At 42.4% G+C, this 19,321-nt stretch overlaps 1 protein-coding gene and 1 long non-coding RNA gene across 5 annotated transcripts in view; one reads left to right on the forward strand and one right to left on the reverse strand.

The window, feature by feature from the left end:
* Positions 1-19,321, reverse strand: part of Cnnm2 (cyclin and CBS domain divalent metal cation transport mediator 2) — a 137,049-nt gene that overhangs the window by 61,320 nt on the left and 56,408 nt on the right. The gene's annotated exons all lie outside the window — the stretch shown is intronic.
* Positions 1,081-3,823, forward strand: LOC110346030 (uncharacterized). Its single transcript, XR_002389804.2, has 4 exons — positions 1,081-1,471; positions 1,662-1,777; positions 2,256-2,437; positions 3,456-3,823. It is a non-coding gene; the product is annotated as an uncharacterized LOC110346030 (long non-coding RNA).

Raw genomic sequence — 19,321 nt, forward strand, 5'->3', positions numbered from 1 at the left:
AAAAAAATAGATAAATACACACAGACATACACAGGTGTACTAATCATGTGTATAACCATCATGCTCATTAACAAAAGCTTTGGGTGTTTTTTTTGGTACCGGGGATCAAACTCAGGGCCTTGCACTTTCGAGGCAGGTGGTGGCACCACTGAGCTAAATCCCCGGCCCCATGCTTTGGGTTTTTAAAGTGTTTTTTAACTTAAAGTTACTCATTTCACTTATTAGAGCTTGAGAATACTGGTACAGTAAATGTCTCAGTATGTTCTGAAAAGTTACAGCAACTCTAACCAAATCTGTGAGGGGATCTGAGGAGGGTCTCATCCATCAAAGAAAGGCAATTGTGTGCATTTTTTTTTTTTTTTTGGGTACTGGGGATCGAACTCGGGACTCTGCACTTGTGAGGCAGATGGCGGAACCACTGAGCTAAATCCCCGGCCCCTTGTATGCATTTTAAAAACTAACACACAGACAACCAAAATTTCCTGTGGATTTTTAAGTTGTATTTGAGGTTTAAAGAAAAGTAAACTTTTAAAATTCTAACTTTAATAAGCCAAACTCTGACCAAAGCCCAAGTAACTCAAGGCCTGTACCTGCAGCACAATCAAAGAGACCAGATTCAAATTCGTACCCAGCAATTCCACCTCAGGCAAGCTACTCAAATTCTTGTGTCTCAGAGCCATTATCTCTAAAATGAGCTATCCTCTTCACAGAAGCCTTGTGATGAGCGAGTTAATACACACAAAGCGAGACCTGCTACAGAGCAGACCATGCGTGCTCTACAAATGCCAGGTGTGCAGTAACCACCACCATCAGCCTAACCCTCTGTCAAATTAAATACTGCCTGGATTTTAATGAACCAGTCTGAAATTTTAGCTAGAAGGTTACAGGTTTCAAGCTATAACGTGTGAGGGGAACCAACAACATCAATGATGGGCAAAGGTAAATGGACCAATGGAGGGGAACAGCCCCAGACTTTACAGGGCAGCTTTTACTCACTCTCTCAGATCCAAACTGTATTAAGGGAAATTCTGTTGGGAATGGATGCTAACAGTTGACCTAAACCTTGACCTTGGGTCTAAAAATTACAGATTTACTATAGAATTTAAGATTTTCCCCAATAAATGTAACAGTTTACCCTAGAACTAATTACTTTAACTTTTTCCAATCACCAAAACTTGTCTTAGCTCATTCAATACAGGCGCCCTTTCTAATTGCTCTTGCAATTTTCCAGCTCTTTAGCCCCGTCTGGGTTAATCCAGTCCGCCGGATGGAAACTTTCCCGGCATGGTGTTCCACTCGGTCATTTAGAGGCACTGTTGGCGACAGACTCCGCTTTCTGGTTGGACAGAGGAGGCTGTTACTTCCAAGCCCGGTTTGCCTTGGCATCCTAGAGCTACACCTCCCGAGGGCAGCTGAGGCGTGCCTTCCACTAGTGACCTTTCAAAGCAAAATGCTTCATGCAGCCCACCAGGTGAGCCAGTTTACCCTTCGTCGGAGCACAGATGGCGTCAGTCCATGCAGGCTCCCCTCCCGCCTTCGCGGCAGGCGGCGAAACCACTGAGCTAAATCCCCGGCCCTAAGAGACTTTGGGGGGGGGGCGGTACTGGGGATCGAACTCAGGTCCTTGCGTTTGCGCAGCATCCCCTCCCTTTGCCACACAGGGACAGCAGCAACCCGCGCTCCCCAAGGGCACTCTGCAGCCAGACTGTGTTCGCTGACCCCATTTAATGGTTTCAAGAACCCCATGAAGACGAGAACAAAGGCACAAAACAGACTGGTAAAGGCACCACTCCCCGCGTTTCCAGCCTCCCTTCCTTCAGAGGGTTCTCATACTCAGATTAGCCAAACAGCTTCCTCTCACGAACAGGGCCCGGAGGACTAGCATCCTCATTTCTAAACTAAGAAGTCAGGGCTGGGGTGTGGCAGAGCAGCAGAGCACCAACCTGAGTGAGGCGCTGAATTCGATCCCCAGATTCACAGAAAGGAATGAAGGCAGAAGAAAAGAGGGAAGGAGGGAGCGGCAGGTAAAGAAGTCAAAGATCAAAGAACGCACTGCCAAGAAATAAACTAGAAACTAAGTCTGATTCCAAAATTCATACTGCTGCTTACTGCACTATGCTAGCTACACATTTTAATGAGGCTTTTCACAGAACTCCCTTTCTACTTCAGCTAAGAGAAGAAAAATCTACCTTTTACGGCTCTATTTCACACTGTACTTCTCATTTTATGTTTTTTGTTTTTGTTTTTGGTACCAGGGATCAAACTCGGGACCTTGTGCTTGCGAGTCAGGCGGTGGCACCACGACATCCCCGGCCCTTCATTTTATGTTTGAAGAAAGATGAGAAGAAAAGAATGCCGCCGAAAACTCTCCCCACAGCACCCTAAGTTCTCTAAGCTGACTGCACCAAACTGGCTGGAGCCAGTGAACTATGATTAGGTACTGACTTTTCTAGAACGTTCTCCAGGGCTTTTCAGATCTTCTATAAATTGTTTACTTACAAGTAAATTTTAAGCTTTTTTTTTTGGCAATTCAAATCAAGACTTTAAAAAAGATACATCGTCTGTTTTCTTCTCTTGAAATGCAGTTCCAACAGGTTTACTCTGCTTGTATAACACCGCTTTCCTCAGTGTAGTGTAGTTTTGTTTCGTGGTACGGGGACTGAACCAGGTATTCACGTCACTAAGCTACACCTCCAGTCCTGCGTGTTTTGAGACAGGGTCTCACCATGTTGCCCAGGCTAACCCTGAAGCCCTGGACTCAAGTGACTCTTCTGTCTCAGCCTCCCAAGCAGCTGAGACTATAGGAGCACGTGGCTGTGCCCCGCCCTCTGCTCAGCAGACTCAGGAACTTGTACTCACCTAGCTACTCAGCTTCACTACCATTCTCACTAGTAGTTTAAAGTTTCCACCCAGTAGCCCGGGCTCATTTTCACTCACCTTAGATAAACTCAGTTATACCAGATAATTTCTTAACGATGTTATCTCCAGCAGCACTATTTTTGGACTTTTTTGTTGTGTTTTTAAATAACCTTGTAGTTTAACATGCAAACTTCAAGGAACACTCCTGTGTTTAGAAATTATCAAGCCCTCAAGCTATTAAACATCTCCAACAACTAAAAAATTGTATTAAATATTCTCAATGTGAAATGTGCAAAACACACACTGAACTTTAATCTTGTATATAAAAGTATAAAAGGATCATATTCACAGCTTAAATGTTATGAAATTAAGTCCCAATAATGTCTTAATCATCTAAGTTAGCAACTCCCTAATTCAGGAAATGACTGGCAAAGTTACTTCAACATTATATATGAGTGGTACAAATAAATCAACAAACCTGTAAGAGAACACTTAAAATAAGTGAGAAAAAGTTCATTTTAGGGTTTAACACACATTGTACCAAACTGCTTTCTAGAAAAAGTCTAAGACCAGGATTTATTTTTCTCTAACATCAGCCTAAGACCCTGGCAGTATGCTTCTCATCCCATGCACGTGTGACGGATGAACTACAGCACCGGCGGCCTTGGTTCCCAGGGGGATGAGACCAGCCCCTGTCCACCGACTCCCGATGTCTGCCTCATGCTTACAACCTCTGGGTTTGCTTTTTCTTAACTTCAAAGCATAAGCACATCGGTATTTTTATTTAGAAAGAGCTTTGTAGGGCCAGGGATTTAGCTCAGTGGTTCTGCTGCCTGCCTTGCAAGCACAAGGTCCAAAGTTCGATCCCTGATACCAACCCCCCCCCAAATAAATAAAAAGCTTTGTAAATTAAGATTTTGTGCTGTCACTTATTTTGCCAGTATCTATCCTGATGTGTGACTCTCTTTTAATAGTTTCCATATTGAGGAGAAATCTGCCAATCTTTTTCTTCATGAATTATGGGATTTTTGTAATCTTAGAAAGACCTTCCCCCAAATTGAGCGTATAACATTCTATAACTTATCCATGTGGATTTTGTTCTGGTACAAGAAATGGCTGTTTCTTTTGAATATTCAATATATCTATAAATTCTATAATCTAAGATAGGGTGATCAAAAGCTCATGTGTGGCACATTCATATTTCATTATTTTATAAACTTTAGTTGTATTTCTCACTCATGTTTTTCTGTACTGGGGATTGAACCCAGGGCCTTCACACTGAGCTACATCCCAAGTCTCATTATTTTTTATTTGCAGACAGGGTCTCACTAAGTTACTAAGCTGCCCAGGCTGGGCTGCAACCAGTGATCCTCTTGTCTCAGCCTCCCAGAGTGCTGAGATTACTGGCCTATATCGCCACACCCAGCAAGCCTAATACAGTTTTACAGTAAATTTTAAGTAGCTGTATAGTATAATGATGAAAATAAATACATAAACTGGTAACACAGTCGATTACCAAATATCATGTACTATATATAATTATATGTTACATTTTACACAACTGGTAACACACCAACACCAAACTGAGTTCCGTGCTGTGTGTGACAGAGGCAGTGTCACCAGACAAAAGGAATTTTTCAGTATCGTTACAATCTTACAGGCCCATGGTTGTGCAGTGTATCCTTAACCACACTCTCATACATTATGCCACCATAACTTCCCCCTTCATAACTGTAATATAGGCTCATTGCTTTAAAATGTTTTTTCAATGACATAATAATATAAAATATAGGAAAATGAAAACCATGCAAGAGACAATGGCCATTAACATTTCCGTGTTACTTTCCACATTTTTTCATTTTACATATATCGTTTAAAAAATAAAAATGAGGGTCATAATACCCACGGCCCTTGTCATTTTATTTTGATTAAAACAAAGTTTAATTTTGTGTTACTCTGACTGCTTCACAAGCGCAAGGACCCAAGTTTGATCCCCGGTACCAATAAATAAATAAATAAAATTACACGATTAAATATCCCCCTATTTGTCCCCTCCAACACATTCTTCTTTAGCAGTCTCTTTTATAATTACCCTCATCTCTCTAAACAATTTCTCTTCAGCATTTTTTTTTTTTGGGTACCGGGGATCGAACTTGGGTCCTTGTGCTTGCGCAGCAGGCGACGAAACCACTGAGCTAAATCCCTGGCCTCTCTTCAACATTTTGTACGATTTTAATGAAATAACTTGTTAATGAAGTTCCAATCAGATCTTTGCATTTCTGTGTCTCTAAGCTATTTATAAGGAAGTGAAGTGTTAAGTTCCCGGTGAGCATGTCATGGTCACAATCTAGACAGAGGAGGACTACACCCATGATCTGACTGGCGATCAAACTACTCCTGACCATCACGACTCCTTGGCTTGTTCTGCTGAGACACCATGTGTAGTCTTCAGCTCATCACACAGTTTTTATCACCTCCCCCTCTGGTCCTCCACTTTCCCAGTGTAATTCTTACTAAGAAGTATACACTGGTTACCTTTGTAACTTTAACAAAGTTATGTATTTATTTTCTTTTGCATCAGCTACAGACAGTATTCTTTACTTTCTAGTTTGTGAGATGACGCCGCTAACACTCCCGGCTTTTCTGTGCACCTCTCGTCCTCTCCTTTCTGCTCTATCTTCTATAACAGAAGTGCACAAACCCTGGGCTGCAGACCGGTACCAGTCCATGGCCTGTGAGGAATCAAGGTGACTGACAGATGAGTCAGCAAAATGTGGTCTGTATTTTCTCCCGTCACTCGCGTTACCACCCAAGCTGTGCTTCCTGTCACATCAGCGGTGACATTACATCCTCCTGGAGTGGGAATCTTCCTGGGAACTGTATATGCACAGATCTAGGTCTCGCCTTATGAGAACCTAATACCTGTGATTTGAGGTGGAGCTTCATATCCCTGTTTCCGATATCACCAACCCATACATTTGTTATGAAAAAATTTTCCACTACTGACACATTTCTTTACCCATTATTTTTTTTATTTTTTATTTTTGTGGTACCGGGGATCAAACTTGGGTCCTTGCGCTTATGCAGCAGGCGGCAAAACCACTGAGCTAAATCCCTGGCCCTCTTTACCCATTATATTATTTCATACACCCCCACAAACAACCTAGAAATATGTCTGAAAAGTTACTTCGATAGAGTACATAATAGAGCTTTAAATCCTTTTATTTCTAGAATTATAGGATTTGAACCTACCCCAAAGAACTCAAAATTCTCTGTGCAACCTAATACACTATATTCTACTAGTAAGGTCAGCTAAATAAGCTATCGGGCCTATAGCCCTAGCACTGGCGAACAGCTACAAATACCGGCTCACATTAGCAGACAGGTTTGATAACACGAAGACCATAATAAATCAACTGCTTGCAGACTCACATCAAAACTATTTGGGGCCGGCGATTTAGCTCAGTTGTTCCTGTGCCTGCCTTGAAAACGCAAGGTCCTGAGTTTGATCCCCAGTACCAAAAAACAAAAACAACAAAAGAAAACCTATTTATAGCTGGGCATGGTGGCACACATCTGTAATCCCAGCATTTGGGAGGCTGAGGCAGGAGGATTACTGAGTTCAAGGCCAGCCTGGGATACATGAGTTCAAGGCAGCCTGGACTACATGACAAGACCCTGTCTCAAAAAGAAGAAAAGAAAAAAACCTGTTCATGCCTGACAAGGAACAAGCTGCAACTGGTGGTAGGGTTTGTAGTGGCAAATTAGTTGATGTACTTCACTTGTACAGCTGCACATGGCGGCAGGCTTTAAGTTAGAATCCAATACTTATTTCAGTCCATGCCTGGCCCCCTGTTATTTTATTTACCACTTTTGTCTGCACCTTTTTCCTGCATGCATGCTTGTCTCAGTCACAGTTCTGGTAAGCCCACAAGCTAACTCTAGCCAAGATGAATTTTTTTAAAACATGTATCATTGGAGAGCTTCTTTGAAAAGGGGGAAAGACCCAATGAGGAGACAGCAGAAGATTCCAAGACTGCCAACAAAAAGCTACATTTACATGAAATAACAAAAGCCCTACCTAAATCACGGGTTCCTGGCAACAGGTGATTAACATTCTCCAAGACTGTTTGGGGCAACATGTGGCGACAGCTATCCAAAGAAGCCATGAAACTTTCCCCAACCTGCTTCACCACAAGGAGAACAAGCACCTTCCACTAAAAGACAGGATTTTGGAGTTTTTCAAAAGAAAAAAAACATGAACACAAAAAACAGAAGCATGCGCTGATGACCACGACTTCCTCAAGTGACTTCGTACTAAGAGCGTCATTTTTAGTGGCCAACTGCACTGCTAACCCTAAGAAACCCTTTACTGTTGGTGAAGAGGTGGTCCTCCCTGCCAGTAAGGACATGCGTGCGTCGTGAACTTAGGAGAAGCCGCAGTTCCAAGGTGGTTTGTGTTCCTAGTTCAGCTAGCACCACAACTAGACAAACTGATGAAACAGCAGAGGATACTGAGGCACAATTGTCAGAGGATCAATGAATCATGCAATGGCACGAAATCCAGGTTGATGAGTTTACCAATGTTGACAAAATGCTTGTTTTGTGTGATACATCCTCCTGAGATTGTGCACGTGGATATATCATATGCACTTTGTTTTTTACAAATGAGAAAAATCTTTAATGGGGAAACAATTTAACAGCTATCCTGCAGCAGAATTTTACAGACTAGCACACAATCTGAAGGCAATTGCAATTTCAATCATTAACACAGTACACAAAGTGCCTAAAGTTTGCGACACACTGCTAAAAATCTAAGCATTATTAAAAAGTACAAATTGTGTGGGCCAGCCATCAGGGCATATGCCCATAATTCCAGCACTCAGGAGGCTGAGACAGAAGGATCGTCATTAAATGTATCTTCAATATTGCTTGGAATCTGAGTTGTATTTAGTGCCATATTCACATTTTTAATAGCTTCTTCTAAATTTTCATCTTCTGGAGTTCCATTCTCATTCTTCAAAATTCCTGGTCTAGTCCAATCTCTGAAGTCTTGTCTTATAGGTTGATTTTTTTTTTTTGGTACGGGGAATCAAACTCAGGACCTTGCATTTGTGAGGCAGGCGCCGGAACCACTGAGCTAAATCCCCGGCCCATTCTTGCAGGTTTTAAAAATTCACCCATTTGTTTTACTATATCGTGCTTCATATTTATCTATGATCACAATCCATGAAGTCTACCTATCACCCTGCTTCCACATGATACAACTAAGAGTGGAAATGTTCTCGCAATTCAGGAAAAGGCTTGCCCAGACACAGACCCTCTAATACATTATCTGGATGAGGCTGTATCACTGAATGCTCTTTATAACGACTCGATAACCAAGCAGGCATACATCCTGCAGATCAAAACAGGAATTTGGCAACTCCAGAGGACATCTGCTAAACATAATAATGCACTTTCAGGAAGCTGAGTTGCAACCACAACAGTAAACCTAGGAACAATGAAGGATCCTTCTCTGGAAGGTTTTCTGGACTCTTCCACAAACCTTCCAGAGACATCATTATTTAGTTCTTGTAGGAATTCCATGGCATAAAGAAGGATGAGCTTCAGACATTTATAGCTAAATGGACGGCCCTTGACACCTTACTCTGTGTGAAATAAATCGGACACACATGTTTAAATACCACTGTTTCTCTAGTGTGAGAAACCGAAAGAGGAAAGAAGGACTGGAATGCATGATGGATATATATAACGTATTATAAATGATCTAAATACCTGGTAGTACCGAGTTTTTAAGAATTTCATTTTGTGTCAGTATTTGCAGGGATGGAGCAGCTGCCAGGACTGGGTGGCCTTCTGGTTTCACTTCTTGGGTCAGAGGCAGCTTCTGCATGTAAGTCTACACACTGTGTCACCCACAGAGAAATGCTGGCTACCTGATAAATGTCACCTGAACTTAACTTTTGCAGGATGTGATTAAAATGATCAACTACATCAAAGTACATGCCCTTAACTCACATCTGTTTATGAAGCTCTGTGAGGAGGATACGGAGCACTAAGTCTTCTGCTATACACAGAAGTGAGAGGTCTTTCTAAAGGTAGATCACTGGCCTGAGCTTTTGAGTTACAACAGGTGCTTCAGAAATTTCTACCGGAAAAACAATTACCAGTGGCTGCTCATTTCAGTGACAAAGAATGGGCTGCAAAACTCGCTTATTCGTGTGACATTTTCAACCTGCTCAGTGAACTCAATCTGTCACTTCAGGGGAGAACAAGAACTGTGTTCAACTTGCAGATAAAGTGGCTACAGTGAAAGTCAAACTGGAATTAAGGAGGCAACACTGGGATTTTTGACATGTTTCACACATTAGCAGAGACTTTTAAAGAGACTAAACCAGGGCCTTCCTCCTTCTAGCTGGTGTATGATCACCTATTTCAATTTTCAAAAGTTTTGGCATTACTCATCAACCACAAAAGACCCCTGAACTGTGACAGCCTGAACCGCCACCCATTTGTGAATAAATCAGGCGACTCAACTATGTCCATCCCAGAAGAGGATCGATCGCTTGAGACTGCAGATGACAGCGGGCTTAAAAGTATGCTTGAGACAATTTCAGATCTCCAAATGTTCTGGATTAAAGTCAAGGGAGAACATCCTGAGACTGGTACAAAAGCACTGAAAAGCCTACTTCCACCTCCAACATTCTAGCTTTGTGAAGCAGGGATTTCTGCACTGACAGTAACCAAAGTGAGATTACAGAGTAGACTGGACACAAGCAACACAAGTCAGATGCCACTGTCTCCCATCACCTCGAGTTGGGACTGTCTAATCGCAAGAAATCAAGCTGAGGGCTCCCACTGATTCTGCATTATGGAGAGTTGTATAATTATTTCCTTATATTTTACAATGTAATCTTAATAGAAATAATGTACACAACAAATGCAATGCATTTGAATCATCCTGAAAGCATTCTCCTCCACCCCATCCTTGGAAAAATTGACTTCCATGAAACCAGTCCCTCATGCCAAAAAGGCTGAGGACCACTGTTCTATAATTTAAATCTACCTTTTCCTCTAATAGAGTCAAGGACACTATGTTTGATGGCTACATCACTTGGATACACCACAATTTATCTGATTAAAACTCCTAATGCTCTCAGTTTTTCACTCTTACAAGGACTGTGACAATAAACATTCTTATATCCATCTTACAAACATATCCAGCTTAAGAATAAATTCTTAAAAGCAGAATTTTCTGGGGCCGGGGATTTAGCTCAGTTGCACTGTACCTTCTTCACAAGCACAAGGTCCTAAGTTCGATCCCTGGTATCAAAAAAAAAAGTAAGAATTTTCTGGTAAAAACTTACATTGCTAAGGTCAAACAACAGTGTGAGAGTATGTGGAGGACTTTTTGTGTGATTTTTTTCGGTACCAGGGATCAAACTCGGGTCTTTGCGCTTGCGAGGCAAGCAGCAGAACCACTAAGCCAAATCCCTGGCCCTGAGGACTTTTTAAGACTAATTTTAAAAGCTGATTTTTAAAAATCCACCCCTGAACTTTCATATGTTCTTTCATGCTTTCTTTCCAAAATTAAATTTTAAAGGTCTTCCTCTCATTAAATATAAATGGAAAAATATACTAATTTACATATATATGCATATTTGGATAATTCCTCTATTAGTCTGAAAACAAAACCTATAATACTTAAAATGTTTGGGCCGGGGATTTAGCTCAGTGGTTTCGCTGCCTGCTGCGCAAGGGCAAGGACCTGAGTTCGATCCCCGGTACCAAAAAAAAAAAAAGTTTGGGTACATTTACATATTTATAAACTACTAGTAGCTTTCCATAGTTTTTTGTTTTGTTTTGTTTTTTTGGTACCGGGGATCGAACTCAGGTCCTTGTGCTTGCACCGCAGGCGACGAAACCACTGAGATAAATCTCCGGCCCTCTTTTGATAGTTTTTACAGAGAACCTACCAAACTAATACAAATCAGAATTATATTTCTGTGGGCCGGGGATTTAGCTCAGTGGTTCTGCCACCTGCCTCGCAAGCACAAGGACCCAAGTTCAATCTCTGGTACCAAAAGAAAAAAAAAAAAAAATTATATTTCTGATCTAAGTTATAACAAGATTATGAAACGTCTACAGTCTTGATAGAAAACTTCTAAATGAATCATGTACTTTACTCAATTTCATAATTGACCAAATCAGCTAATTAAAAAGTACCAAACACACAATGATATTATGTATCAGTTTGGAGCTTTGTGTGTGTATGTGTTAATGCTGGGATCACAGGTGTGCACCGCCACGCCCAGCTAAATCTCTTATTATTACTGTCAGAAGACGTGCCAGGGGTGGTTGTGCACAGCACCTGTGATCCTAGCACTTGAGAGGCTGGGGCACAAGGATTGCCGCATGCATAAGACCAGCCTGAACTACACAGTGAGCTGAAGGCCAGCGTGAACTACAGAGGCAGAGCCTGTCTTAAAATACCAAAAAAATAAGAAAGATGCATCTTGCTATGTTACCCAGGCTGACTTCGAACTCCCAGACTCAAGTGATCCTCCTGCCTCAGCCTCCGCAATAGCTGGGACTATAACCTTTGAGAGTTTAGTTTTTTGTTTTTCTGGTACTGGGGCTCGAACTTGGGTCCTTGCGCTTGCGAGGCAGGCAGCAGCACCACTGAGCCACATCCCCAGCCCTTAACATTTGAGAGTTTAAACCTAACAGGTAAGTTACTAATAAAACACAAAAGCTCATTAAAAGAAATAGATCAGGAACAAGGAAAGGATGTACATTCTCACCATTCTTAGTTCAATATAGTTCTTGAAAATTCAGCTAGAAAAATTAGGCAAGAAAAAAATATAAAAGGGGTACAAATAGGAAAGGAAAGTCAAATTATCCTTGTTTGCAGATGATATGATCCTACAATTAGAAGACACTAAAGAGTTCACCAAAAGACTTTTAGAGCTGATAAATTCAGCAATACAGAATATAAAAATCAACCTGTAAAAAATCATTAGCTCTAATGTACACAAATAACGGACAAGCTGAGAAATAAATCAGGAAAATAATTCCATTTACAATAGTTCCAAATAAGATACAATATTGATGGTTCAATCTAACCAAAGAGGTGAAAGACTGCAATGAAAATTTCACTGAAAAGAGAAACTGAGCAATATCAAGGTATGTGCATGTATGCATCTGCCAAAATGAAGCCTGTTAATCTGTATAATCAATAAAAAAGTGAACAGGAAGAAATATGGTAGTCCTTTATCTACGAAATATATCAAACCTGTAACTGAAGACCTTCCCTTAAAGACAGCTCTGGGCTCAGACTGCTCCAACAGGGAACCCTCCAAACATCTGGGAAAGAAACAGTAACCATCCTAAACTCTCCAGACACAGAAAACAGGAAATGCTTCCCAAATTCATTTCATGAGCCCAGGGTAAAATCTGACAAGGATATAGAAAGGACTACTATATTACATTTCCCCCCATCAACAGACAGCTTTGGAGGAGGTACTGGGAATGACCTCAGGACACTCACAGTGAACTGTATCCCCGGCCCTTTTTTTGAGTCAGGGTCTTGTCAAGTCACTAAGTTACCCAGGCTGGGGTTGAATTTTCACTCCTTCAGGCTCAATTTCTTAGATCCTGGGATCAGACATGTGGCACCCTCTCTGGCTTATAATTCTTAAAGTACTAGAATATGCCAGGCATGGTGGTGTTGACCTGTCGTCCCAGATACTTGGGAGGCCAAAGCAGGACGGTAAGTTCCAGGCCAGCCTTGGCAACTTAGGGAGACTCTTATCTTAAAAATTTTTTAAAAACTAAAAGGGCTGGGGATATATCTCAGGGTTAAGGCCCTGGGTTCTATCACCAGTACCACCACAACCATAACAACAACAAGAATAGCAATAATAATAATGATGCTAAAATAAAAGTTAACCAATTCAGGTACATACATACAACATAAACAAATTATTCCATCAGACAACATAAATTATTCTAAAAATACAATGTTGGTATAACAAGAATTAGCAGGGGATGCACACATCTGTAATCCCAGCACTCAGGAACCTGAGGCAGAAGGATGCCACGTTCAAGGCCAATCTGAATTACATAGTGATATTATATACAAGTTAAATTATATGCAGTCACACAGGGCTGAGCCCTTGAGAGAGTCAATGCAGAAGGTAAGAACATTTTACAACTGCAGCTGGTGGAGGTCAGGCTTCAAGACAAAGAGAAAGGACTACATTCACATACTCCCCCTAAGGATGAACAGCAGTGATTGATATTCTAAATAGGTATCAACCACCTTGGGAGGGGACCAAAACATCCCTAGCCCATTCAAAACCCTTGCTTGGTCCCTGTACACTTGCTACCTGACTTGCTTCCCCATTTGATCCCCATTTAATCAATATTACCCAAGTGACTGTACTCATAATCTTATAGTTGAACACAGTTTTGTCCCACCTCATACCCACACTGCGATTGTCCATTGGATCAATATCACCTAAATAACCATACTTGTAATCCTATTGGTTAACTATAGTTTTGTCCCACCTTGTACCCATTTCACCTCCTGGCTCTGCTCTATAAAACTCCCTTGAGAACCAGGGTCCACGGGCAACCCACTTCTGGGCCCCTTCTGTCTCTCAGAAGCTATCTTTCTTTCAATAAATACTTTCTACTCTTTTTTTTTTTTTTTTTTTTTTTGGTACCGGGGATCGAACTTGGGTCCTTGTGCTTGCAAGGCAAGCAGCGGAAACCACTGAGCTAAATCCCCAGCCCCATTACTTTCTACTCTTAACCTCTGTTGTTCCTAGAATTCATTCTTTGATTTTAAAGAACACAAATTCGGTGTATCAGACATCTGACAGGTTGGGAGTTACAATATTTCCCTTATATTATTTGGAGGTCCATAGATCATTCCTATATCCTATGCTCTATATCAGTGAAACTCTTTCTCAACTGAAAAAAAATAATAATCGACCTGTGTGTTCACTTACATGGTGGCCGCCCTCATACTGTGGAGCATATTTTATTTCCTGCTTTTACTTAGCCCAAACTTGCTTTGCAGAGCCTTTTCTTTTCCTGCCTTTAATAAGCCTTAGCTGCCATTTGTGCTGTCTTGACCAATTCTTTGCTCAGGACAGAAAACCTAGAAACGACCCCCAAGAGACTCCAGGACCCCCCAAACCTGGTAACATAATTGGCTGAGCCAGCCAGGAGAACAGCAATGGCCTCCGGGGCACTTTTTTAATCTCTCTCCAAAATGCTGTTTTCTTTTTTTCTTCTTCCTCTCAGTAAGAGGCCCACGGGCCCACCTAACTTCATCTCCCAGTTCTTTTTCCCCAGTCGCAGTTGCTCCATGGGTACAAGTTCAATAGCCAGAGAGCCTGTTATTAGGCCTGCTTGTCCTCTTGTTTCTGCTCTCTGTGATACTGTGCTCAGCTTTCTCACTCTTTTGCAGGAAAATAACTGTTGGTATCTTGGTACCCTGCCTGCGTAGGTGCCTACCAGATACACTCACTTTGAGCTCAAAGGCCCATCTGTACTTTTCCTCTACATGGTCATTTCTTTCTCAAGGTGCTGAGTCAAGGTTGCCATCTTGTCTTGTCACATGACTGGCTGCCCATGTGGGAGCCTGGTGGGTTCCACCATGTTTACATCCCTTGTTTCTTCTAACAAAATGCAAATAATTTGAAAACATATTCCTGACAGCCTGAGCAGAACAAAAAACAGCCAGTAAAGCTTTACTCAAGTCACTATGAGTCAGTCTTAGGATTTTTTTTTTTTTTTTAAGGAAAAAAACACTTAAAGAGGTTTCCATTTCTACTGCCTTAAACAAAGTACCAAAGTTTTTACTATAGGGGTAAATGCAAGAGATACTGTATCTCAACTGCCTCAAAACGCCTAACGGAATCCTGAGATACTGTCTCAAGTGGTTCCACCCTGCTTACATAGAGCCATCAAGTGGCTCAACAGGGCTAAAGGAGTCCCACTGGGGAAGGACTCCACCCTGATCTCATGGGAGTCTTGAAGGAGTAGGAAGACTAATTAAGCAGCTCAACCCCCTCTACCTGAGGAGTCAGTGGGCCCCAGAAAGGAGACAAGAAGCCTTTAGCAGGGCGTTTCTTCTAAGAAAGACGCTGGCGTCATCCTAGCTTAGGACAGGGACTCTGTCTAGTAAATACTTGAGTCTCAACAAGGGACGTTTTGTGGGCTCAAGCTGGGTCTCCTCCTTCTGTATGGGACGCCATCTTAAGGACCTGAAACCTAGTTGTCTCTCTCTAGGCCCCAGGATGAGTTGTGGGAAACCACATGAACTACACACCACACATGCCACTAGGCCGAGTCTTTCATCAGTGGGAAAAGTTTGATGCTGCCAGTTTTAAAAAAGGAATAGCTTATCTATTATTGCAAAAATGTCTGGGTTCTTTCGCCACCTGCTACGCAAACGCAAGGGCCTGAGTTCAATTCCCGGTACCAAAAAACAAACAAACAAACAAAAATGTCTGGGTTCAATAGCAACTAGCAGTGGTGAGAGGTGGTCATGGGATGGCAGCTTAAATTACAAGACTTTTTCAGTTGAACCATTTCTGCTTAAAACATGGGAGGGGGGATCCCTTCTGTTCAGGCTTTTGTGACCCTTTATCTCAGGAAAAGCCCAGAAACTATGGTATTTAGAGTGGCCGGAGAGAAAGAGATCTTTGATGATCCGTCCTTAGATCCCCACCTGTCTCTCAGGGGCATGTGGGTCTCTCCCGTCTGTTTAATGGAGAAACTTCAGTGGGACCCCAGACACCTATGACCCAGTGGCTGAACATGGCCCTTTCTGTGTTCAACAGCCAGATCTGGAGGAGGGTCAACAGGGAAAAGCTAGAAGTACAGCTGCTGCAACTGGCAATGCTTTAGACTCACGCAGATCGTCCAAGGGAAAACCCAAGGATGATCGAGTGCAAGACTGGGCCCGCAACTACATCGTGCCTCCACCGGGGCCCTGCTCTGAGTGTGAAGCAGCCAATGTCCCTGGTCTCGTGCACTGGGGGGTTGGCCATCCCTGCTCCCTCTCTGTGAGGGGCCAGGCCAGCCACAAGCCTTGTTTCCTGCTGTGAAGTGGCCCGAGGGAACCAATAATGACCCTATCTGTGGACATCACTATTTCTTTGAGGGGCTCTGGGCAAGCCTGGACATCATGGGTGTGCCAATTCAACTATTGCATTCTGTTTTGACTTATTTCTCTGGAAAACCCTCCTCTAGATCTATAGCCATAGTTGGGGTCTATAGGACCCCTAGTCAGAGATTCTTTACTCCTACTGACGTGTCACTTGGAAGGCCAAATGTTCAACTATGAGTTTCTAATTGTCCCAGTGTCCTACTTCCTTGCTAAGAAGAGATTTACTTGCAAGATTGGGGGAAATTCTCAAATTCTGACAAAGGCCAAAACAGCTTTTACCTATTGGACTACACTGGTCCTCTGACCTAATTATCCAACAGGTGGTTCCTGCTGCATACTACAATATAATACCTGACTTAAGGAAACCCTTCTTCCTCTACAGGTCAGAAAAGAAAGGAACAGCTTGGGTATCTTGACCCAAAGGCTAGGACAGAGACTAGAAGTTCAGACTCCCCATTAGGTCAGGGATATTCTGGAAACCAAAGGTTTCTTGTGGTTAACAGGGGAATGGCTTGCCAAATATCAGGCCACACTCTTAGACACCCCTGAAGTTATTATACAACTTTCACTACTCAATCCTGCCTCTCTGTTGCCTATAGGCATAGAGAGTTAGCCACTCTCATCAAAAAGTGATCTCCCTGGGCTGGGGATTTAGCTCAGTGTTACTGTGCCTGCCTCGAAAATGCAAGGTCCTGAGTTCGATCCCAGGTTACCCCCCACCCCACCCCCGCAAAAAAAAAACCCAAAAACAAGTGATCGCCCAGACCTATGTAAGCAGGCAGGACATATGACCTTCCCTTCCAAGACCCTGAGGTGGTGTGGATCACTGATGAAAGAAGCTCTGTCCAAGACATCAAAGGGCTGGTTATGTCACTCTTGGCTCAAAACAGGTCACTGAGGGCCAGGGATTTAGCTCAGTGGTTCTGCCACCTCCATCCCAAGCACAAGGACCCAAGTTTGATCCCCGGTACAAAAGAAAAAAAACAAAAACAAAAAAAACCCAGGTCACTGAGGCCAACTTCCCCCAAGGACCTCTGCTCAAAAAGCAGAGGTCATAGCTCTTACTTGGGTGTTCATACTAGGAAAAGGCAAGAAGGTATTTATATAAACAGACTCCAAATATGCCTTTCTGGTGCTACATGGCCGTGCAGCAATCTGGAAAGCAGCAGCTTTCTGGCTAATAAGCAATCATCTGTAAAACACAAACAGGAAATTCAACAACTCCTAGAGTCAGTCTATCTTCCTAAGCAGGTCACTGTCATTCACTGCAAGGGACCCCAAAGGGACATCTCTAAAGTCTCCCTGGGAAATCAAAAGGCTGATATGAAGGCAAAAAGGGCAGCCCTACAGCTCAAGACCTTAATCTTACTTCTAGTTTCCGAGGAATCATTCTGGTCCTTCCTCAAGAGACATAGTGATAACCTATAAAGATCCTACATGAGAAACAATCACTAGAATTTTCACAAGACTAAGAAGAAAGCTATTCCTGAGAACCTCTGCAAGACCTGAGGCTCCTCTTCAGAAAGCAAGACTCCAGTGCTGCTCCAGGTGCAGATAAGTAGACTAACAACCCCCAATTCACCACAGCTTAAATGGGCACCAGTACTGAGGATCCCAGTCTTATGGAGATCTGTTTTGTGGGTAATCTTGCTAAGGCTATGGCTCTCATCCTCTTGATAATTTATCTAATCTCCCTCTTTGTCATACTTTGTCCCTCATAAGAAGTGCAGAAATCTGACCAGCTCCTCATATTTGAATTCTGTATCTCCAACATAATAGTAACTTTTCTTTACCCCATCAAACAGGCAGCTCATGGGTCACTAATTCTTTTCTCATTGTCTTCTGACAGGTCTCACGGTCTTCAACCCAGCCAGTGAGCCACACAACACCCCAAGGTAGTTAGAGAGCACACAGTCCCCAGCAGGCAGGGTCTACAGCCCCTTCCAGCCAGAAGCAGCTAGAGAAGACAGAGCCCTCCACTCCCTCAGCACCTCATAAAGAGTTACGGGGCTGTCTCCTGGGGGGAAATGAGACAGGAGATTAGGGCATGACAAAACTGGCTGGCATAGTGGTTGTGACCTGTAAATCACAAAATTCCCGGGCATATGTGTAGCAGACAGTTCCCAAAGTCCTACAAATGGCTATCTCTGGAGAACTCGAGCAGGTTTTCAATAGGACGGTCTGGACCATGTCAAGCTGAGGACTGCGATCTCAGCACTGCCTCTCAGGACAATAGAGTCATTCTCCTGGGCTGCCTCGAGGTCTGGACAGCATAAAAGGACGCAAATGCCAAGAAGAACTCGCCGTTGTGGCTTTCCTCGTGATGGCCCACCCTGCTTCCTCCAAGGTCTATTTTTATTTTGTTTTTCCTCTTTTTCTGGCCCAAGCTCACTCTGCAGAGCCAGTTTTTCCCTCACTCTTCACTTTTACTTCTCATATAAACTTTACCACTGCTTTTTCTCATTTCGTTCAATTCTTTGTTAGAGACGAGAAGAACCTCAAATCCCAATCCAGGAAAGGAGAACGACACAAAACTCGTAACATTTACTTGTGGAGCCATTTTTAGAAGGAGCTACCTGATAACAGCAGCATTTACAAGTCAAATACTTAAGGATGAATTAGCAAAATAAAACCTCTACAAAGGAAATTAAACAGATCATTGGAAGAAATTAACAACCACTTCAGTAGTGCACGGCTATATACTATCATGTTCAGAGAACTGGGTAATGTAAAACAGCAATTCTTCCTCAAATTAATTTACACCAAACCAAAATTCCAAAAACATTCTAATAATAAAACTGAGATGAAAATACAAAGGTCAAGAAAAGCTGAGACAATATTAGAGAAGAAAAATAAAGTTTGAGGGCCGGGAATTTAGCTCAGTGGTTCCGCCACCTGCTTCGGAAGCGCAAGGTCCCAAATTCAATCCCTGGTACCGGGAAAAAAAAAAAAATTAAGAGAAACAGACTGACCCTTACATAAACAAAGGACTGTCATACACCACTAGGAGGAATGTAAATTGGTGATTAATTGGAAAATTGGCATTTTATTTAACCCAAACATAAGTATATCCTACACCTTGCTACTAGAAGTGTGGGAGAGTGGGAGATCATCTGAAGTGCTAACATCCCATGGTCCAGAGAAACTTCTGAATAAGGCTGGGAAACCATTTTAAAAGATTTTCTCATTTTAACTGAATAAAAAGTTTTGTTGAGGCAGGGGTCTTGCTACGTTGCCAGGGTGGTCTTGAATAAGCAATTTTCTTGCCTC

This window comes from Heterocephalus glaber, unplaced genomic scaffold (assembly GCF_053883595.1).
Source record: "Heterocephalus glaber isolate CG9 unplaced genomic scaffold, H.glaber_assembly_v1.0 deba00001498, whole genome shotgun sequence".
NCBI lineage: Eukaryota > Metazoa > Chordata > Mammalia > Rodentia > Bathyergidae > Heterocephalus > Heterocephalus glaber.